Genomic DNA, 23,301 nt, shown 5'->3' on the forward strand with positions numbered 1-23,301 from the left:
TATCTACGCATTTGTGCAATTCGGGTTAAGGAATAAAAATGTTTATAATTTTCGCTCTTTTCAGAATTTAATTTTCCAACTAAATCGATATAAAAAGTTCAAATTATAGCTGTTTGACTGTATGTAAAGCATTCATATAAACGATTGTAGATTGAAAAAATAGGGTACTACTCAAAATTTACTTAAAGCGTAAATATCATTACAGATGCAGAAGTAAGTACATACATACGTAGCGCATTGGGTGCTGTACTTATTTCAAGTTTATTTTTTTAGTTTGTTTTATTTCTTTTATCTCAATAAAAAAATAATTTTCTAGTAACTGGTGTGGCTTTTCAGTCTGCTTGCTTTCTGCTTCAATTTTGCACGCGATCACGATTTTGAAATAGCTTTCTTGATTTATGTAGAACACGGGTAGGTACTTTTTTTCTTTTTTTACGCTAAGCGTGTATTTACTTAAGTACTTATATAAGTGAACATTAGGGCGCTCCGTATAGTGGCAGAATTTGTACTTTTACCAAAATTGTTCGCTTCACTTAGCAAATATCTTACTTTTCATGATATACATATGTGTATACACAACTGTAGCTTTAGAAAAAAAATTCGTTTGCATATTAGGGTGCTCCATACAGGGAGAATTTATTTACTTTACAAAAATTTTTGGTTTCACAAACCGAATTTCCAACATTTGATGTTATAGATTTATAAGCATTTGATATAAATTTAGAAAGAAAATTTATTTTTGCACATTTGGGTGCGCCATACAAGGGGATATTTTTTACTTGTACAAACATTTTTGGTTTCACGCACCAAATTTCCTTTCTTGATATGTGTATATAGCTATAAATTTAGAAAACAGACTTCTTTTGAACATTAGGGTGCTCCCAAAATTGCCACCATTTTTCCTTTTACGAAAAATTTTTGGTTTTATAGATCAAATCTCCTGTTATTGGTGATATACAAATATATGCAGATATGAAAGAAGAAATGCATCTTCTTTTGCACATTAGGGCGCTCCATATAGTTGTACAGTTTTTACTCTTATAACATTTTTTGATTTCACACACCAAATTCCTTTTGATAATATATATATGTATGTATACATAAGTGAGCAAATAAATTTTCTTCTACACATTAGGGTATTCCATACGGTGGAAGAGTTTTTATTAAAAAAAATGTTGATTTCACGCACCAAATTTCCTTTGGAGATATGTGTATATAGCTATAAATTTGGAAAAAAAATCTTTTGAATATTAGGGTGCTCCTCAAAATGCCAATATTTTTACTTTTACAAAAAATGTTTGGTTTTATAGATCAAATCTTCTACTACATATAGATGTGAATGAAGAAATACATCTTCTTCTGCACATTAGGGTGCGCTATATAGTGGCAGAGTTTTTATTTGAACAAAAATTTTTGGTTTCACAGACCGACTTTATACATAGTTTTGATCCTAGAAATCTATTCAGAAGTATATTTTACTTTTGAAACGGTTAAAAAAAATTCTATTTCATACATAAAGTGTTTATTATCATATGAAAACACACTGCAACTGAGTGAGGTTCAGCCTCGTTGAGAATTGTAACAATGCATTGATTTTTAAGAAATTATTTACATATATACATAAGTTCAGAAATATTGAGTTGTGTTCCTGTAGCAAGTGAAAGGGATGTGTATAATTTATTTTTGATTTTGGCAGCACTGATTAGAAGTTGGAAGGAGTTAAGAACAAGCAAAATGAATGCGAAATACCAGTGACCGGGTTAAAATCAGCCCTAATAAATATATTAATCTCTTGTTATCACCACAGCAAGCAAAAAGTAAATGAAATTTGTTTTGTTTTTCACGAATTTCATAAAAATAAAATAAATAATTAATTAATTGGCGTTTGGTCGAGCTTCTCCTCCTATTCGTGGTGTGTATTTTGATGCACAAAAGGAGGATCATACAGTTTTAAGCCGACTCCGAATGGCAAATGTTTTTATAAGGACCTTTTTTATGGTAGAAAAACACTCGGAAATTTAGCATTGGCTGCCGAGGGGCGACCGCTATTAGAAAACTTTTTTTCTTTATTTTGGTGTTTCACCGAGATTCGAACCTACGTTTTCTCTGCGAATTCCGAATGGTAGTCACGCTCAAACTCATTCGGCCGCCGAATGTCAAAAAAAAACCTTTTTTAATTAAAAAAAAAGACCACAGGGTAATCTGAAGATCCAATTTTTATACATTTTTCGCTGTAAATCAGGCTATATATTTCCGTCGTTCGCAAACAGTTGCCAATTTACAGTTATCTGCCTCTAAAAGCTCTCTTTATTCCTTTCAGCAAATTCTTTAGGTTTCAACAGCGTTTTCGGTACACAATTTTGCTTTTCCACTATTCAAACCCGAATATATGTTCACTCAAAAACGAAAATTATAGCAAAAACCAAAACTTGAGTATCCCGTGAGCTGACAAATTATGTTCATGCTTCTACCCTTCCTATGTAGGTCTCAACAATCATTACCAACCAGGCTACAGTAAAAATAATATTATAAAATATGAATGAAAGTAAAAATAGCCGCAATCAGTGCGATAGATTACCGTACGAGCCATATATTTGATTTAGATTACTGTATACTTCAGATTACACACTGGTCGGATCAGCGGGCTGGCACTGTATAAGTGAATATATGCAGGTACAAGGTTTGCGAGAAGTGCTGATTTTCCTTTTTCATTCGAAAAAAACGGGGCTGAAGCGCATCAAGAGCTACAACAAGTTTATGGAGATGCTGCTTTAAGTGAAACAACGTGTCGAGATTGGTTCTGTTGCTTCAAAGGTGGTGATTTTAATGTTGACGACCGTCCGCGTGAGGAGGAATTGCTCAATGAGGATCCATGTCAAACGCAAGAAGAGCTTTCTTCAGTATTAGGAGTTACCCGCCAATCCATTTCCAAGCAATTGCACGCTTTGGGAATGATTCAGAAACAGGGGACTTGAGTTCCTTATGAGTTAAAACCAAGGGATGTGGAACGTCGTTTTTTATTTTTTCGCCTGAGATCTATTACTCCAGCGGCAAAAAAGGAAGGGTTTTCTTCATCACATTGTGACGGTTGATGAAAATGGACTCATTACAGCAAACCAAAGAAACAAAAGTCATGGGGACTGCCCGGTCATGCTTCTACGTCGTCGCCTCGGCCGAATATTCACGCTGCGAAGGTTATGCTATGTGTTTGGTGGGACCAAGTTGGTGTTATTTATTATGAACTGTTAAAACCAAGCGAAACCACTTCACTTCGACTTAAATTGATGCGATTGAGCCGAGCACTGCCCGAGAAGCGGCCGCAATTCGCGGAGAGGCATGAAAAAGTGATCCTACAACATGACAACGCTCGGCCTCACGTTGCCAAACCCGTTAAAACCTACCTAGAAACACTGAAACACTGGGAAATCCTATCCCACCCGCCATATTCTCCAGATATTGCGCCGTGCGATTATCACCAGTTCCGATCGCTGGCACATGGTCTAGCTGACCAGCAGTTCCATTCATATGAAGAGATCAAAAAATGGCTTGAACCGTGGATAGCCTCAAAAGATGAACAGTTTTACCGTGACGGTATACGAGATCTACCAAAAAGATGAGGAGAAGTAGTAGCCAGCGATAGGCAATACTTTCAATGATTCACTTGAAACCATTTTTTCAGAATAAATTTGTGTTTTCATCAAAAAAACAGCGAGAACTTAGTTGCGCCCCTAATAGTAGATAAAATTACCCGAAAACAAAATTGGATGATTAATTTTGCGCCATCAATGTATGCATGTATATATGTGTGCGCATTCACACACTTATTTTGCTTAGTGTACAAAAAAGCTGTATACATAGTTAGGTACATAGCTACTACACATACATACAGACATTCATATATTCATTAACCAGAAAACTCATCACTAAATCTATTGCCAAGAATGAACGAGTTTCACCAAAAACCATATTTAATTACAACTACTTAAATGGAAAAAGTCGCCCACATAGCAGACACACTGAACTTTTGTATTAAAGGCTTAAGTTATAGTAGTTTCTTGACACTGAGTGTAAAGTTTATTTCTACAATATGAACAACAACAAAAATTTGAATGTTAGAAACGAGTAGACTTTTAACTTTAAAGGGAAAGCAGCTTAAATGAGAGATTATAAAAAGGTAAAAAAAGCAAATATATATATATATGTGCATATGTATGTATATGTTTACATATGTATATGAATAAACGTACTCTTATGTATAAGTATATGTACTCACAAATGCACACATACATGTACATAATTAAAACTTGAGTGCTGGAAAAAACGTAATTAATTACTAGAGTCCATGTAGGTTTTATGCAGTTGCTCTTCGCTGTGAAAATAGTTTATTAACTTAAAATAAATAAATTAGTTGTGGGTATTGCATGTAAATATGTATAAATGTAAGGAGGCTTGTGGAGCTAATATGCATTTATATTTGATTGCTATCTTTTGTACTAGTTAAAGAATCAGATGACTGGAAATATACATATAGGTCGCTTACACGCCGCGAAAAAATGGTAGCACACCAACATTTTGACGAATTTTGATTATTTGTTTACTCGCTTTTGGATGCGCATTAATTTTGTTTAAAATTATAGCTCATTGTCTAGCAAAAATCGCATAGATATAATTTTAAAATTTTACGCAAAAATTAGAAAAACTCTACAAACTTTTCATTCCAATTTCATGATTTTTCATTAGCACTTCTAAAGGGTTTTTCAATAAGGGCGGGTAGATGTTGAAATGGAATAAGATGGCGTTTGCTGTGTGGCACGTAGCGCCGTCCTGCTGTAACCACATGTCGTCTAGGTCCATATGGTTCACTATGGCCCATAAGAAATTGGAAGGACCACCACGTCTACCGAAAAATGAGCGCAATGCGCACAACGTTTGCGTTAATGAACACTCATTTTGATAATAAAGTTTTATCATTTGAACGTGCTGTTCAATCGTGTAACTTGCCATGATGATTTGGCATAAACAACTGAATAATAAACAAAAGATTTGACAGATGTCACCAAAACAAAATGGCTGCCACAGGACGCCAAAATCGACCCGCGCCAATTGAAAACCCCTTTATTTTAATTTCTTTAACAAATTTTAATTGAAATTCTTAAACAAATTTTTGGTATGTAGATTTATAGTTTCTTAACTTTTAGTATAGCAAAGTGCAAGTTTGAAGTTTTTGAAATTTTTATAATTTTTTCCCCTCTTTGTGGTTTGCGTCTTGATGTTGTTCCACAAATGGAGGGACTTAAAATTTTAAACCGACTGCGAATTGCAAATGGTTTTTTATGAGGAGCTTTTACCTGGCAGAAATACACTCGGAGATCTGTCATTCCCTGGTGAGGGACGACCGCTATTAGAAAAAACTTTTTCTTTAGTTTGGTGTTTCACCGAGAATGGTAGTCACGCACCAACCCATTCGGCTACGGCGGCCGTGTGGTGATACGCCTTGATTTATTTCCACAAATGGACAGGTCGACAGTTTTATACTGCATTTTTTATAGGAGGAATGTGTTCGGAGGCTTCCCAATGCCCACCGAGGGGAATATCTGGGATGAAATGCACGATTTACCAACAAATTGGGGAAAAGATATAACGTGAAAATAGGCGCTTGCTAGCGAAAACCAGCAGTAAATCGTCTGATAGAGAACTTATTTCAAATTATAGCTTCATGGAAAACTTTCGGCTTGTTTTTCTTTTATTAACAACAAAAAGCTTGCTGGAGTCATATACAAGAGAAACTTAAAGGGGAACCGTTCGTCTACGACTGGTTGTGGCAAGGCTACTGCCTAGTTCAGATGTGACTAAAGGTGAATAGACGATAAAAAAAAATATTTCAGAGATAATAAAATAATATAAATAAATAAAAAATATTACTCCTGTAGAACAGCGATGCTTCTCAACACTACTGACGGCTTTTCAGTTAAGTTCTCTATGCTCATAACTACTTTTTCTGGAAACGCTATGGTTGGATTTGGTCTGTGTGAAGTGTTTAACTTAATTTTCGCTTAAATTTAGCTCACCAGCTCAACCTACACTGATCCTCTAGTACATCGCTTTAAAATTATAAGGAAAACTCATAAGCAAGGAAAATATTTTCTAAAAATATATCTAGCTTCATATCTCAACGCGTATGCCAACAAAAATAGAAGCTTTGCTTGAAGCAAATTTACTTGAAGCAAAGGAGAGATAAAAATAGGAAGCTGAAATCCCTATGTGTTTTTCAAGGAAAGCTCAAGTGGGAAATTCCACTGCATGAAACCCCAATTCGAATTCGTTAGAATGAATTTTGCAACTATTAGCTTTGTTTTTATACTTCATTTGTGTTAATATTTCATAACCGAGTTGTGTTAGAGAAATGGACGGAATTAGCTTTAAAAGTCCTTTCCTAGGATCTACTTGTTTTAGAGTTGCACTAATACGTATGCACTTATTTAGCCACCAGAAATTGACAATTGATCATTTAAAAGCTCATTTTAAGGGATTGTTAAAATTATTGGGTATGGGAATAAGTTTCCGTCCTTTCTTAGCAAACGTACGGACCAGATGGTAATCCGAAGGTGCAATGTCTGGGGATACGGCGGGTGGGGCGAGATTTCCCAATTCAGTCCCTCTAAATATTTCTGGAGCGATTTACAACGTGTGGCCTGGCGTTTTCATGCAGCAAAATCAGTTTGCCGCATTCCGGCCGCTTTTCTTTTAGAGCTCGATTCAAATGCATTAGCTGCAGTCGGTAACAATCGCCAGTGATTGCTTCAAATGTTTTAAGGAGTTCATAATAGATGACACCCTTCTGATCCCAACAGATGCACAACATAAACTTTGAAGCATGAATATTTTTTTTCCGCTGACGAGGGACCTGCTTCATCTAGCAGACTCCAACTTTTTTGACGCTTAAGGTTATCATACTAGATCCACTTTTCATCACCAGTGACGAAAAAGCCTTTTCTTTTCTGCCGTTCAAGAAGCATCTCACACGTCACCAAACGTCTACCGATATTCCTCTCCTTCAATTGATGTGGCACCCAGTTGTCTGCTTTCTGGTCCATTCCCATCGCGTGCAAACGTTTACCGATGGTTGATCTGCCAACTTTATAGACATATCATCAAGGGTTCGACATGCGTCTTCATCCAATAATTATTGTAGTTGAGTATCTTCGAATTTTTTCGATGCCTCTTCGCGATCTTTAGCACTCACGACAAAATTGCCACTTTGGAAGCGTGGAAATCACTACTTACAAGTTGTATTTGAAGGATCGAGATTACCGTAAAAATTGATCAATATTCAGCTGCACTTTTCTTTAAAAGGTAACAATGAAACATGACTTCCCTCAAATGCTGTTTTTTTCGGACGAACGTAGACTACTTTGACGTCAGATAAAGAAATATTTTTACGCTTCAAACGAATTCCAACCACTGCGATCGAGATCTCACATATACACCTTTAGAGCGAACTCAAACATAGTATCAGCAGCGATACTTCTTTTACAAATATCACCGATATGATAGGTTAGACGGCATTAGTACCACGGATACACTACATATAGTGCCGTTTTGCTAACATAACTTAAGCCACTACCTGCGAAAAATTTCATAACTCAAAGGAAGAAAAATCATCTACAGCCATCCAGTGATATTAATGTATTTATAGACAAAAACGAGAAGGGATCGCACTAAGGAACCCCAAGCGCCTAACCGCGAGACCTGTCATTTGCAGAGAAAGAGTTCAACAGTCTCTTTCTCTGCAGGATCCCCACAGCTGCTGCTATGGGGATTGTACGGAAGTTCAAGCTTCTCCGGATAAGCTCCGATGACCCAGTCATCACCGCTATGAGCTTAGAAATTAAATGGTGGGTGATCGCAGCTTAAGTGCCCTGCTTCTGTCGGATTGAGGTCAAAGTGTTTTTGAGATAGAACTTGATAAGATCGAATTAACTGTTTTTATGATTGGATATTCATTGGCATAAGAACATAAATATATCATTGCAGAAGTTGCCTCCTCTTAAGGCCCTGCGGAATAAATTTGAATGTATAAGAAATATTTTGAGTTTTATTGACCAATTTCCGGTACTTTTTTGATTTGATGTTTTTATAATTGACACGTAAGTCCTTTTCTAGATATTTAGTCGCGCTACTGCTACAAATCGATGTGTCTACAGTTTTATGCCGCATGTGAATGGCAGGTGGTTTTTATGAGACTTTTTGGCATTACCCGTGGAGAGGCATCTGTTAAGAGAAAGACTTTCTTCTAATATTTAATATTTCAGGATCAAAATGAACACTGCATTTGGGTGCAATTGAAAAATAGTCACCCACAATCCCAAACATTAAGGCTGCCTAGCGTATTTTATACTAAAGGTGGATATCTTGAATTTGAACTTAATAAACAAAGTTAACTTGGTTGAAATCATCCAAATATATTCAAAGTCAAAGCGTAATTCGAGCAAAAGCATAAATTGATTTTGTAGTGCAGACATAGGTAACTCCACGTTGCTAAGTACGGGTTTTAGAAGGAAGAAGAAAACCCTAGCCACCGGTAACAAACAAAAATTGCCAAATATTTACGGCATTTTGTGGTAATTTGAAGAAACCTTAGCCACCGTTAACAGAAAAAAAATTTACGTTATAAAAAAAGGAAAATTCTAAAATCTAAAATCCTACTTTAGATTTTTAAGATGCCGTTAACCAAAAAATGAAATGTCAAAATTCTACCATATTTTGCAAATATTTGAATTTGCACTTCGTTTTATTGAAATTTAATGAAAGCCGCGTACTTAGAATTAAAAAAAAAACCCAAGAATTTTAAAAAACCTTAAAACCCCAAAAAAATTCTGATGTTTTTGTTTTTAAGAAAAAAAAATTTTAAAGAAAAATTCAGAATTTTGTTTTTTAAGAAAAAGTTTTTTTATAGAAAAATTTTGAATTTCTGTTTATAGGTTGAAACCTTTTCACAAAATTTGAAACTTTGCCTCATATGGCTTTTCTTGTAGTATGAACTATATTTTTATAAAAAAAAATTGTGGTGCGCTTATAATTTTGCAACGGAGTGCATACGAGCAGAAATCGTTAAGGTACGAATTGATGGTGGGTAGGGCAAGTAAATAAATATTCCATTTGATAGTTTTTTTTTTTTTTTATAGAAATTTTTAAAGTTCTGAAAGCTGTAAATAGGCGCTTCACCCACAGATTAGTGGGTAGTTTTCCTAAAATTAGATTTTTTTCTCTCTCATGCGATTTGTCATGCTCCAAAATGCCGACATATTCTTATTAAATAGACTTATTACGTATGCACATAAGTGTGTATTTCCAAGCACGAACGATTACATACACATATGCATGTATGTATGTATGTATGTATGCAAACCATGCTTAATTGCTGGCTAATTATGATTTGTATTTTCCTTAATTATAATTTACTATTCCCGCTTGACCGCAACAAAGCTGGGTAATCAATTGGCGCACAAATACACTCTTCATACAACACTTGCACGCGCACACACAGACACACACGCTCACACAGCCATTCAGCGTATGCCTACAAAGCAAAGTTAGCTGCTTTTTAAGCTTAGCTTAGGCAAATATACCGTTAAATATATCGCTTGGCCGAGTGCTACAGAGCTCAGCGAATGAAGTAAAACAGACTTTGTGCACTTGAATCAAAAGCATAAATCGCTTTTTTTTTATTGAAGCGCATCAAACGAAGCATAAAATCCTTGACTTTTGCAACAACTAAGACTGAACACGCGTTACATGTTTTCAACACAATTTTTTACGCATGGAATTGTAGAAATCAGCACAAATTTATGTTGGCACGAATTGGATTTTTCACACTGTGAAAATGTAGCGTAATTTCTTTTGAGCAACGCAGCGAAAATAATTTTATTTTATTTCCTTATTTTATTTCATTTTATTTTATTGTATTTTACTTTATTGTATTTTTTTTATTCATTTATTTTTTTAAATTTTTGTTTGTATTGTTGTTGTTTTTTTTTTTTGTTTTGTTTTTTGTTTAGTTTTCACGTTAATATTTTATGATTGAAATAATTTTGCTTACTTTTTTCTTTGCTGCAAACTTTGGTTTAACACTATATTTATATGTATGTATGTATGTATGTATGTATTTTATACAGTTAATGTAAACAGTAAACACAGAAAATATGTACTATTTTTTAAGAAATGTGTTTTTCTTCTTAACTATTTCTCTATGTATTTTTGTATTTAACGATATTTTTTTCTTCCTTTTTTGGTTTGTGTATGGTTTTGAAAACTTTTTACACTTTTGTAACAGCTTACAGTGGCGCGCTACTTTTAAAATTCAGATTTACACTCCGCAATTTCATTTATATTTTATTTTATTCCTTCTTCTCAAAACATATTCACGCTTCTCAATCTAGTGTGTTATTATTTTTACCGCAACTATTATTTTATAAGATTATTAACTATTTGTTTTTGTTTTTACTCTGCTGCCATTCAGTTGTTGGTAGTTAATATTGAACCTTTTCTAATCATAAGCAACTAAGTGAGAATGTGAATATTTTTCTTCCGCACACTGAGCTGAATAAGTTCGTATCTGACACTAGACTGACGACTTGCCTAACTGCGACGGATAAAGTATCTACGGCGCGCTTATGACAACGAGTGCGAGTGCAAGCCTACAAATGCGATTATGCGAATGCCTCAAACATCTACCATCTACCGGGTACACTTCATCGCATTCGTTCGCGCACTCGTTCGTTCCATCGCTACCACCGTTTTTTCCAATTCGGTTGTGCTCGCTCGCTCGTTCGTCGCATTTGCTTTTGCTTCGGCCTGTGTGTTGGGCTGAGTGTGTGCGCTCGTTGTTTGAGTACTTGTTTGCCCCACTGTCTGCTGCAAAAGTTGGCGCTCAGCTGTTTGGTTTGGTTACTAACAAATTTCGTATCTCTTGATTACCGACTACTACCTTTTGGCTAATAAGTAGTGAATGTATTTGTTAGTGAAAAAATTAATATCCAGCGTAAAACGATACATACCCATGCAAAGGGAGAGAAGTATTTTGTTTTAAAATTTTCCTATTTAAGTATTTTATATTTGATTGCACCATTATTTTTGTATGCTTTCGTTAACTTTCGCGAGTTTTATATATTATTTTCATGCTTCCACTGCAATGGCAACCCGCTGTGCGCTCTCTTTTTGCTTACCCATTTTCATCGCCGCATTTGTTGTGGTTTTCACATTCGGTAGATAAATTTCTAAGAGCGAGTTGCATTTACGTTCCACACTCTCTTTGGCTGGTTGGAGTTTGCTGGCAAGTGTCTGTCTCCAATTAACTTGTATCTTTTCGTATGACATAAGTATCTGTGTGTGTGCGCGTATGTGTATGCGAATGTAGAAATTACATTTACGTATATATGTATGCGTGCATGTGGAACGTAACTCATATCGCAGGTGGGTAGCGGGTATTTTTTTCTTCTCATTGCACCATTAAAATTATTTTCACACAGTTCTATAATCGTATTTACAAAGGTAGGTATGTAAGCGTGTAAGTATGTACGTATGTATGTATGTATGCAATCATGTACATATGTACGTAAACTTATGCATTACGAAGTTTCAATAAAAATTAAAAAAAAAATGTACTTTGGCAGAAACAGGTTTATTCGGACTAAGCCAAAAGACCTGATAAAGGGGTATGCACTTGTAAAATTCTTCAATAGAACAGAATAATTTGCATACCTAAAACATTAACTCTTCGGATAACGTAGATACCTAATTTGTTGCGATAAAAAGCTGCTACTGGGTCACACGAATTCGTGGTTCAAAGTGGTTCAAGTACAATGTATTCCACTATTTTGGCTGCACGTAGTACTTTTTGAATGCACTAAGGACTGAACAGCGGCCATCATATCCGAGCTTAAGATAACGGCAGTAGAACCCAAGTTTTCATTACCACAGCACACATAAAATAAAGGGTTTCCAATAAGGAGCGTTATTTTGATATTCAAAGAAAAATTCTACTTTTAATATAAATGATCGGATGTTTATTTCATTATAAAGAGGAAGGTATGCCGTTAATAGTGGAAAATAACATCAGGCAAATGACCACCACGACCACGCTTATAGGACAATATCCTTTTCAAGAAATTTTCCATAACCGAATTGCAAAGTGGCTGCGCTATGTCCCCGATAGCCTCACGAATTCCATCTTTGAGGTCTTGAATCGACTCTGGGCTGTTGGCCCAAAGAAAAAAGTCACAAGGTGTTAAATCACAAGATTTCGGTAGCCAATTGTGATCACCTCATCGAGAGATAGAATAGTCCGGAAACTTTTCCCGTAAAAGATCAATGGTTTCGTTGCTTGAGTGGCACGTAGCGCCGTCTTGTTGAAAATAAACGTTGCCCAGATCAATACCATCCAATTCCTGCCATAAAAAATCGTCTCGATAGCCATTCACCTGTAACACCTGTTATTGGAAAACCCTTTATTAAAGAGCTCTTTCCAGTAGGGGTACGCAATAGCAAAGTGCATTCGGGTTCTTTATTGACGTGGCTTAAGCCACTCGATGCTTCCTGGTACTAACTGGCGACAATAAGACGCATCACGGCAAGTCAATCCTTTTCCCAACCAGAGAAGACTTCCATATGCTCTGTTATGAGCAGCAGATATCCCAACCAATACTTTCAGAACGTGGGGACCACGAAAGGAGTGGTCTGATTTTTTATTTAGCGAGAGGATGTACTTGATCTCGTACATCACCAGACCCTTTCGTTGCATGGCTTTACCTATACAAAAAAAATGCGTTTTTTTAAGGAAACCGGTTGAAGTCAATAACTCAAAAACTCGAAAAAGCATGTCTATCATTACCAAGTCCCTGTACGAACCGCCAACAATTAGACACATATTATTCACTATTTGGTTCCACTGCCTTTCCACTACCGACGCCATCATCGAATGTTTCCAGACTGATGCTTTTATCATCTCTCACAGATTGTCATGTAGTTAATTGTGCATCTTCACCTGGATTTACTACACTATTTTCAATGTCTTTAAAAAAACTCATACAGTTCATGATAGCATTGCCTGTGCTTTCCGCCCTCGCCAAAGGTTGAAATACCATACATCTTTACGGGTCTGAAGGATCGATTATTCAATTCTGATGGGGCTGGTGGTACTGTTAAACGATATTTCGTGTACGCATTTTTATTTGGGTCTCAGCTTTTAAATTCAATAGTACATTAATAACCTTTTTTTGTACTATACAAATTAAAGTTCTTTCTTTAGCTTCAATTTGTATAAAAAAATAAAAATTTGTTAAATTTTTTTTTGATTTTTGTCTTTTTTTAATTTTAGCAAACAAAAAAAAATTGACTAAAAATTCCAGCATATTTTTTTTATTGTAAGAGCAAAGATTTCTCATGAAAAACCCTCCATTTGTGGTAAAGCATGAAGACGCACACCACAAATAGAAGAAGCAGCTCGGCTAAACACCCAATAAAGGGTGTAACCGCCAACTAAATGCACGTATAAAGGGTGATCAGATTGGAGGCACTTTTTCCAATAGGATTTTTTTGACAGATTACGCGCAACTAATGCCAAACTAAGTAGATAACTTTTTCAGTATTTATTGACATTTCATCATGGAAAGATTTTTACCTCAAAAATGTTTACAAATCCTCTAATTTTATTAAGAAAATTGAAAATCTGTGAAAAGTGTTCATCGCGCGCTTAGGCCAACTTCGGGTGTATATAATCGTCCTACCGAACGCATTATTCGGCAAACCATCAGCAAAATTGGAAATAATTTTACGTTATTGGATGATACTCCACCGATTAGACCGCGCACAGCCCGAAGTGAAGAGTATATTGCGGCAGTGAATGAGAGTTTTGCCGAGGACCTGGAAAAATTTATTCGGCGCCAATCTGATGGCACTACTTGGGCGATTTCACGCACAGATCTTGGTTTGAAAGCATCTAAAACACAACTAGCTCAAGATTTGAAGAGATAATTTTAGTCGTTCAACTCTTGAAAACCGAAGATCTGCATTTTGGGATGCGAATTTTCTTTAGCGTGAGGCTAATTTTTGGCTTAGCTACGTCAATTAACAAAATTGCCCTATTTGGGTTCAAGGGAAACCCAAAGCCATTCACGAACAACCATTACATTCATTGAAAACAACCGTTTGGTGTGGCCTATGGGCTGGAGGAATCATTCGTCCTTATTTCTTCAAACGCGAAACTGGCGCCAAGGTAACAGTGAATGACGAATCATCATAAATGACTTTTCGATGCCGTAAATTGAAGTGCGTGATCTCCATTTGGTTCTAACAAAACGGTGGACGGTGCTACTTGCCACACACCCCGTGAAACAATGGATTTACTGCGTCGCCGTTTCGGTGAGAAATTTATCTCTCGTCTCGGACCAGTCGATTGGCCACCAAGATCGTGTGAAAACACACCTTTATACTTTTATTTGCTGGAGTGTGCAAAGTCTAAACGCTTTGTGGATAAACCAGCTTCGATTAAGGCATTGAAAGCCAACATTACTGAAGTTATTCACGAGATACTGACCGAAGTCCTCCAGCGAGTCAGTCAAAATTGGTGTTTGCCTATTGGCCGAATTGCGACACAGTTGCGGCCAATATTTGAAAGGGATTATCTTTAAAAAATAAATGTCATGAATGGTTCTACACAAAAATAATAAAGATTGCCTAATTCATCAGTCAATTTGAGTTTTCGTTGTTTTATTTTAATTAAAAAAACCGATACCTCTATTTATATTTTGAGAGTGGAACTTTTGCGGCACTTACATTAGCAGTTTTCTTTTTCTGAGCCTAATCCTCGAGATGCTCGTATTTTAAATGATACCCTGGAATAGGACGGATATGCTGAGAGTCTTGTAGAGCCTTAATTTTTTTCTATGAGAGAGGATTTGACTACTCGATTACCTACTTCGACCAAGTTAACGCTTGTTGTTAAGAGAGATTTTAGCTTGGATTTGGGGGCTAACATTGTCATCATCAAAACTAAATTTTTCGAATTGGCGTACACGATAACTCGAAAAGTTATTGACCGCTCTCCCTGAAATTTTGCTCACATCTTTTTTATGATATTAATTTCTATGTGAATTTACAATTTCGAAAATTTTTCAAAAAAAAAAAAAATAGTAGGAAACTTTGCCCCAAAATTCATTTTTTTAAGCATTTTATACCGCGAATTTTTTTCCATTTTTTTTGGAATTGATATAGAAATTATGACAATAATGAACGAAAAAATTTGGGTTTTTGTATTCAGATCACTGACGCCGACGCTATTGAGTGTACATCCGCCATTTTAAATGATTAAAATAAAAAAAAAATTATATTATTTTAATGTATAAATAAACTGTATGCCAATTTAAAAAAAAAATATTTTGACTTCTTCATTTTAAATAATTTTAATAAAAATCTGGAAAAATATGGCCGTTTATAGGTATCTGCCCCCTTAAAGCAACTATCTCTTTATAGTTTTTCAAGAATATATTCGATTGCAAATAATTTTCTAGGTTTTTAGTCATTTATAGAGAAAGATCAAACATCACCTTTGGAGAGATCGCAACCGAACTGAGCTGTGATAGGTGAAGCCCAAGTTACTTCGATCTCTGTCACTTTTCTTTTTGCCACATAAAAAAGTTGTATAAATAGTTATATTACCCCACTTATAATAAAATGGCGTGCACGTCATATTATTTTTCTTTGCATTATTGAACAAACAAGTTTTTTCGTTTTTATTTGATTGCATATGTGTATGTATGTATGTATATGTATGGGTATAATAGAAACAATGTTTAATTTCTTTTACGTCTATCTGGGTGACTTATAAAACAGTAAGAAGAAGCTTTTATATTATGACACAAGCACTATGACATGCAAATTGCCATGCTACCAATAACAGCAACAACACAACCAAATTGTCGATAATTTCAGAATAATTGCATTTTGTCAGGACATCGAAGTTGACAAAGGCCCAAAAAAATTGTTTGTTACATTAACAAAAAATATTCCAGCGATACCCATTAAAACAACAAAAAACCGAAATAACAAAAATATTATATTATAAAAATACTATGCAGGAGGAATAAATAAAATGCGCCGCAATGCTGTAAGTAAAATGATTGTTTGATCGATATGGGAAATCGCGTTTTCCGAATTGACAATTTAAGTGTCACATATCCTCAACCATCAGCGCTACACAAATGCTTCAAAGCCAGAAATAAATTATTTCAGAATGTAAAAAAGAAAATTTCGTGAGCCAATTTGCTACTTTACTTACCTCCTTTCCACAGAAAATAAACAATATTAGTTATACCCCACCGCGGGTCACCCGCAAGTGCAACATACGAAACCTCAAAAAAATTAGTACAAAAAAAAGGCAGTTGTAAGCGCCCGCTCGCTATTCATGTGAATTGGAACTGGGTGAGAAGGTGACAAGTTTGAGTAGCCGGCGAGGAAAGTGCGTCAAGTGCATATGCGAAGAGCGCCTCAGCAGTCAGCAACACCCGCGCACTCAGACACCCAACGCATAGAAACTTGCTCGCCAAAGAACTAACCAACCATGGAAATAAATAATACTGCTACCAAATAGAAAAAATACCCCGCAGTGCAGGGAATCCAGCCAACTAAAGTATTCAACCGAACAAGCAACAACGAATTTCTACATTTACCGCCGCAACTAACTTACAGGCACACACACACATCCACATACTGGCACAACAGCAATGCGATATCCTGACAACAAAATCTTAAAAAGTACACTACTAAAAACAAGCGCAAGCAACTCAGAGCTGCTACTGGCGTTCCGAAAAAGCTGCAGTGAAGCGTAGTAAAATGTTTACAACGCTAAACCAAGCCATTTTAACTTGGCCAAAAGTGCGTCAAGCCAATTTTCAGTCAAGTGCAACGCAGGTGCAGGTGGGAACTTGCCGCAATCACCAGCACTGAATGTTGCAAAGAAAAGAGCGTCAGTAAGTACACGCATACATACAAACGTACGTACGTACAACTACTTGCCGTTTGGTGGGGTTGAATTGCGTTCATTTACTGCTGTGTGTGGTACATTTGTAATATAAAGTATAAATAGAGTTGAGCTGGAATTGAAATTGAGCTGCACTAACTACAACAACTACAAGCACAACAACAGCACAACAGTGTGGCATAGAAATGCCAAAGCAACACATATGCTGGTGGCTGAATGGAAAGTGCAAGTGGAATACGAAAATTGGTGCATGCGGAAAATGCCTGCCTAAGGCAAAATGCAATGCATGGAGAGCCAAATATTTGCGTGTATGCACTTATCAGGTACCATTTATGGGGTATGTGAGTCAAGTTGATAGAGAATTCCAAAGGAAGTAATTTTTTTTTTCCTGAAAAATAATTTAAATTTACTTTCGTTGAAAATGTTGTATGTATTTAAGGGAAAACTACGGCACATACCTTTTTCAAAGCACCAGTAGCCAAAGCAGTGGCATTTAAATTTTATACGAGGGTCGTTTGCAAAGTCACAGAGATAGCACTACTGACGCGCATCGAGGTTGTGTTCAGTTGAAATTGAAGCTTGAAAAGGTCGAGCCAAAGAGCACCAGGAGATTTGGTGGCTCCTAAAACACTCAAGCTAGCATTGTGTTTAGTTAGTAGCAACTCTTGGAAGAACACGCACCACGTTTCAGCCAGATCAGCCTATTTCTTTTCGTTTGCGATTCGTTTGAATCGGGGAAGTCGAGTGCTTCTCCTTTTCCAGCAACGCAGCAGTTTATGCCTCAGCAGTTGCGACCGCAAAATTAATGGAAATAGGGTTTTAACTCGTTTCACAAGCCCTTTTCCCTGGATTACCCAATTAGAAGAAATTGCTGCCGGGAAAGGGTGCTTTCTGAAATGAGCGGCTATTTTTCAGGCCTGTACAAATTCTATTACTTGGAAGGGATCAAGAACAGCGTAGGACGAAGTCTATAAACCTAAAAGAAAACTATGTCGAAAAATAAAAAGGGGCTACCACAAACAATGAAGTAGTTTCCACTTATGCACGGATTTTCCAAACGACTCTCGTATTTGTGCATACCAATGAACGTAGGAACCTACTTCTAAGAGGCGTGAGTGCCATGTATTTGATGCTTCAAAATTTCTGTGATGTTTTAGTACTCTAGTAAGCTTGAGACAGTTAAGAGATTGGTGCGTGGCACGCGAGTCAGGTACCGTTAGTATCAGCCTTACCACTGAGCTGATATAGTTTAAGAATCTCCTTCTCAGAAGAAGCTAGTAAATAATATATACATAGAGACACAAACTGTTATAAACCGTGGGCTCCTTCTTCTGGACTGGTGCGATAACCGCTTAAGGTCAAGTTTAACAAAGCCCCCCAGTCATTATTTTTTCGTGCTAACCGGCGCCAGTTGGACACATCAAGTGAAGCCAAGGCCTTCTCCACTTGATATTTTCAACTCAGAGGAGGCTTCCTCTTCCTCTGCTAACACCAGCTGGTACCGCATCGAATACGAATTCAGAGCGCCAATGACAGCAAATCCTTCTGCATCTGATATTTTCAACGCAGAGGATGCTTCCTCTTCCTCTGCTACCACTAGCTGGTACCGCATCGAATACGAATTCAGAGCGCCAGTGACACCAAGTACTTCTGCATCTGATATTTTCAACGCAGGGGATGCTTCCGCTTCCTCTGCTACCACCAGCTGGTACCGCATCGAATGCGAATTCAGAGTCGGAGCATTTGTATCCATTCGGACGTTGCCGCTGGATCTTCAATCGCTGCGCTATGTCCATGTCATCATAAAGCTCATACAGCTCATTGTTCCATCGCCTACGATACTCGCTGGCGCCAATATGCAAAGGTCTAAGAACCTTCCAAAGAATCTTTCTCTCAAACACTCCAAAGGGCCCCTCATCGGACGTTGTCATCGTCCAAGCTGCGTCAAGCGTTAGGACGGGCATGATGAGATCCTTATAGAGCCAACTAAAACTAAAACTAGCAATATGAACTCTAATTTAGAAGCCATCATATAAAATAGTATACAAAATAAAAATTTAGCTATTTTCAATGACTTCCTCTGGTGTCACATGAATTTCTAAACTTCGCTTTGTCTTGAGGAACTTCCCTTTTACGTTCGTACATATTTTGCTTGCCATTCCTCTCTGAGATTTGTTACACAAGCGCCCAGTTAGCGCAGCTTGAGGTTAGTCCTCTGCCATAACAGCTAAACCATTTTTTCTACCAAATTCACATTAGCTCCCATACATACATTTGTGTGTGTGTACGTAGGTGGATGTACATAAGTAGATAAATACGCAAACCTTCCTATTTTCTTTAATCTTCGAGTTGCAAGGAAAGCAGAGCGCACAAACGAACGCGAAAAAATGCTTTACCCACACAACGCCAGAATATATTCGTTTGTTTTTGAGATGCCCTGCAGGAAAGTTTAGTGGGAAAAGCTCTATGCCATGACGTTTAGAGAAACAAGCAAATTTTGTTTCATATCAAGTCCCATTGATTATATGCTGACCAACATATCACATTCCGCGGTACAGTCTGTTCTAAAAGCAAACAACGTTTGATAATTAAAATGAACTTTTTGAGCCATTTTTAAAATCGTTGTACTAATTCAAACCTGCCATACTGTGAAGTAAGTGTGACATTTGTCAGCACCATAAACAAATCTTCAGTTATTGCGTAATTTTTGGTAAAATGCTTTGTACAGCGTTCGAAATATTAGTTTCAAACGAAGATCTACGATTGACCTTTCTACTAGGTAGGTAGCTGAAATAGTTGAACTACCACTCTGGCACTCCCCACGTAGCACTAAAAAGCCGTCTGGATACCATATGAGACCTCCAACGGGCAGATATCCACAACCAACCAGAGCTATTGATGTAATGGATTCTCCATTACATGGATTGATGATGATTGATGGATGGATTGATGGAATCTAGGTTGCTGCACCGCCGCAGGCGGTCGAAGAAAGAAGCAGTCCAATGACCTTAATCGTCTAGCTGCAAAGCCCGGACGTTTATAGAGAAAGTGATCAACGGTCTCCTTCTCTAAAAGATTCCCACAACTTCTACAATGGAGATTAAAGGGTATACCTAGCGTTTCTGCGTATGTGCCGATCGTTCAAAGGTCGGCAAATACAGTTATCAGTTTGGAGATTGAATGTCGGGAAATCCCCAAAAGTACCTGCGTCCTGCGTCTTGCGTCTATTGTGCTGGAGCCTAACGGTTTTCGAAATAGCACACGAAGAAATTGACCCGTATCTGTTCTAGCCTTCTTCTGAGAAATAATTAGTGCAATTCCCAATTAACAATAGTTAAGGGGATGCCGATGTCTAGGTAGCAGACATCCAAGACAATTCAGTCGACCGTTTTCCGGCAAGCTCATCAGGAATTTAAGGTCTTTCATTGTTCCTATGCTCTAGAACCAAAATCGGAAAAATTTTACCTGCACACTCAGGAGATTTCATCTATTCCTTACAGGAGTTGACCAGTTTGGTTCTGCACCATGGCGTCGCTAGTGCCTTGATCGCAGCTTGACTATTGGAAAAAATGTTTATATTTCCCTCGTTTCTGCGTTCCCTAAGCATTTTGCATACCTGCAGGATCGCAAAGACTTCTGCTTGAAAAACACTAGCAGTGTTCGGCAGTTTAAAGGAGATAGATAAAATGGCTGATTTAGAGAAAACCCCCGCTCCGATTCCAAATTGTAAGTGGAGATACAGGAGAAGGAAAAAACATTTGTCCTAGACGTGGTAAATCGTTTACTAAAGCGCACCAAATACTTCTAAATTCATAAGGTAGTTAGTTACTGCTCACCCTGTATCGGAAACTTCATTGGGTGCTGAAAAAAAGCTTAAGGGGGGGGGTAGGGTCACAAAATCGAAATTTTTTTTCTTCACTCATCTTATAGTAAATCATTTCAAGAATGTTGTGTCAAAATTTTAAGTGGATCGGAGCAGAACTCTCAAAGTTATAGCCTTTGTAGGCACTCTACCTCGAATGCGGAGCATCGATAATTTCTCAGAGTCATTTTTTCAAACGCGTTTTTCCCGAAACGACTTCTTAAAAGTCGGTGCCAATCACAACTCCGAAACTATTCAACCGATTCTTTTCAAATTTGGCACACGTTTTCTAAATCAAAAATACCTCCCCCCTACACTGCTTTTTTTTATTTTTTTTTTTTTTAAGGTGGTTTTTCACTTACAAATATGGCGAAATTTTTCGCCAAAAATGCTCGTTTTACGTTTTTTTGCCACCAAAACTACAAAAATGAAAAAAAAACAATTTTATTAATGTAGGGGGGAGCATTACGTCATACTTTAACTGAAAAATTCGACTTTTTTAGTTTCAGATGATTCTACGACGAATGCCGATTGGCACCGCAGAGCACCTCTCGAAAAACATATCTCCAAAAAAACTCTGTCATGGGCTTATTTGTCAATATTTTATTATTAATATTTTTTAAAAACTTATTGAAAAGATGTACAATAACATGTAACTGATATTATTAAAGTATCTTAAGCCATATTTCTGTAAAAAATTCACAAAAAAAGTGTTTTTTTTTTAGCGCTAAACCCTACCTCCCCCTTAACAAATCAGTTGACACCTCTCAAGCCACTATGGCTACCACCTAACGAGCATTCCCAGATATGGTATAGATAGCCCATTGTATCACTTCGAAAAGCATGCCAGGGAGTGTATCGAAGCAAGTGAATATATTGGTTAATAAAAAATATTTGTCACTGGTTGGTTTGGGTAGCAAAAAGTTCAGTTCGGTTTTTTTATTATTATTTTTAAATGTATGTAGGTGTAATAATCGATTGAATGCTGGTAAATTTCCTAATGGGTTTTCTTGTATGCTCACATCTGTATGTGTGCACATACTTCACATTTTGTGTGCATGTGTGAGCTTCGAATATTTGGTAGTTGTCGGAAGTGTATTTTCTTTGCGTTTTTAATGTGATATTTTAATTTAGTGTCTTTTGTGTGTGTGTGTGTGTATGTTGCACTCAAAAAGCTTAAAAAATCACTCGCTGCTTGTAAATAGACAGAATTCACATTTAAAGAAATGTTAAAAAATATGTTCTAATCTTTAAGTGAATCCGTTCAAAGAAAAACGCTGCATAAGTGGATGAGAAGTGTTTATTGAATTTCACAGAAGCAATTTCGCATTCTATTTTTAAATTGTTTGACCTGTCTTTTAGAAATATAAATATACTTTACAGGAACAAAAGTGTAAATCGTTCTTTTTTTAAGATACAGAGCTTTGCGGCGTGCACGTTTTCGTCATTTACTTAAATTAGTTTTTGCGATTTGTGAAGTCTATTTTTAAGCCGCTCAGAGGCTTTAATATTTTATCAAATCTAGTTCATCTATTCGGAAACAAGAAATAGTCGCAGGTGACTAAATCTGCAATTTTGCTGAATGGAATTTTTACCTTCGTCCTTCAATTCGAATCGGCGTCAAAACGAGGTAAAATCTCTATATAAAACTCGCCGGCGATAGCTTGCCTCATTTCAATATACTCGATGATAAGATGCGGCCGTCGTAACCGAATGGATTGGTGCATGACTACCATTCAGGAGTGCGTAGGTTTGAATCTCCGTGCATGAAACACCAAAATTACAGAAAACGTTTTTTCTAATAGCAGCTGCCCTTCGGCAGGTAATGGCAAACCTTATTTCTGTCATGAAAAAGTTCCTCGTAAAAAACCATTTGCCGTTCAGAGTCGACGTAAAATTGTAGGTCCTTTCATTTATGTAAAAACATCAAGACGCACGCCACAAATTTGAGGAGGAACTCCGCCAAACACTCGCAAGTGTGCGCGCCAATTATTTTTTTTTATTTCTTTAAAGATACCATAGATAAGGTTGGGATACATGGCTACACAAGCGAGGGCCAACTTGAACAAAGAATGAAATTCGTCCATTGTGTGTCATACAGAGGAAAAACAGAGATGGAAAAACAAAAACCGAGCAGACGGGGAGAAGGAGCTTTCGATTGGAGAATGATGACCAAAGGGCGACTAATTACATTGGATGAAATTCACCAGGTGCGTATAGTTTAAGTCTTAGCCCGACGAGGGCAGGGTAGCTGAGGGAGAGGTGCGGATATGATACTCCTCATCCTCTAGGCAGTTTCTGCAGAAAGGACTTGAAGCATTCCCAAGTCTCACCTCATTGATACCTAACGCACAATACCCGGTAAGCATACCCAGCAAATTCGAGCGCCGCGGCATTTTTAGCC

This window comes from Anastrepha obliqua, chromosome 1 (genome assembly GCF_027943255.1).
Source record: "Anastrepha obliqua isolate idAnaObli1 chromosome 1, idAnaObli1_1.0, whole genome shotgun sequence".
Lineage (NCBI taxonomy): Eukaryota > Metazoa > Arthropoda > Insecta > Diptera > Tephritidae > Anastrepha > Anastrepha obliqua.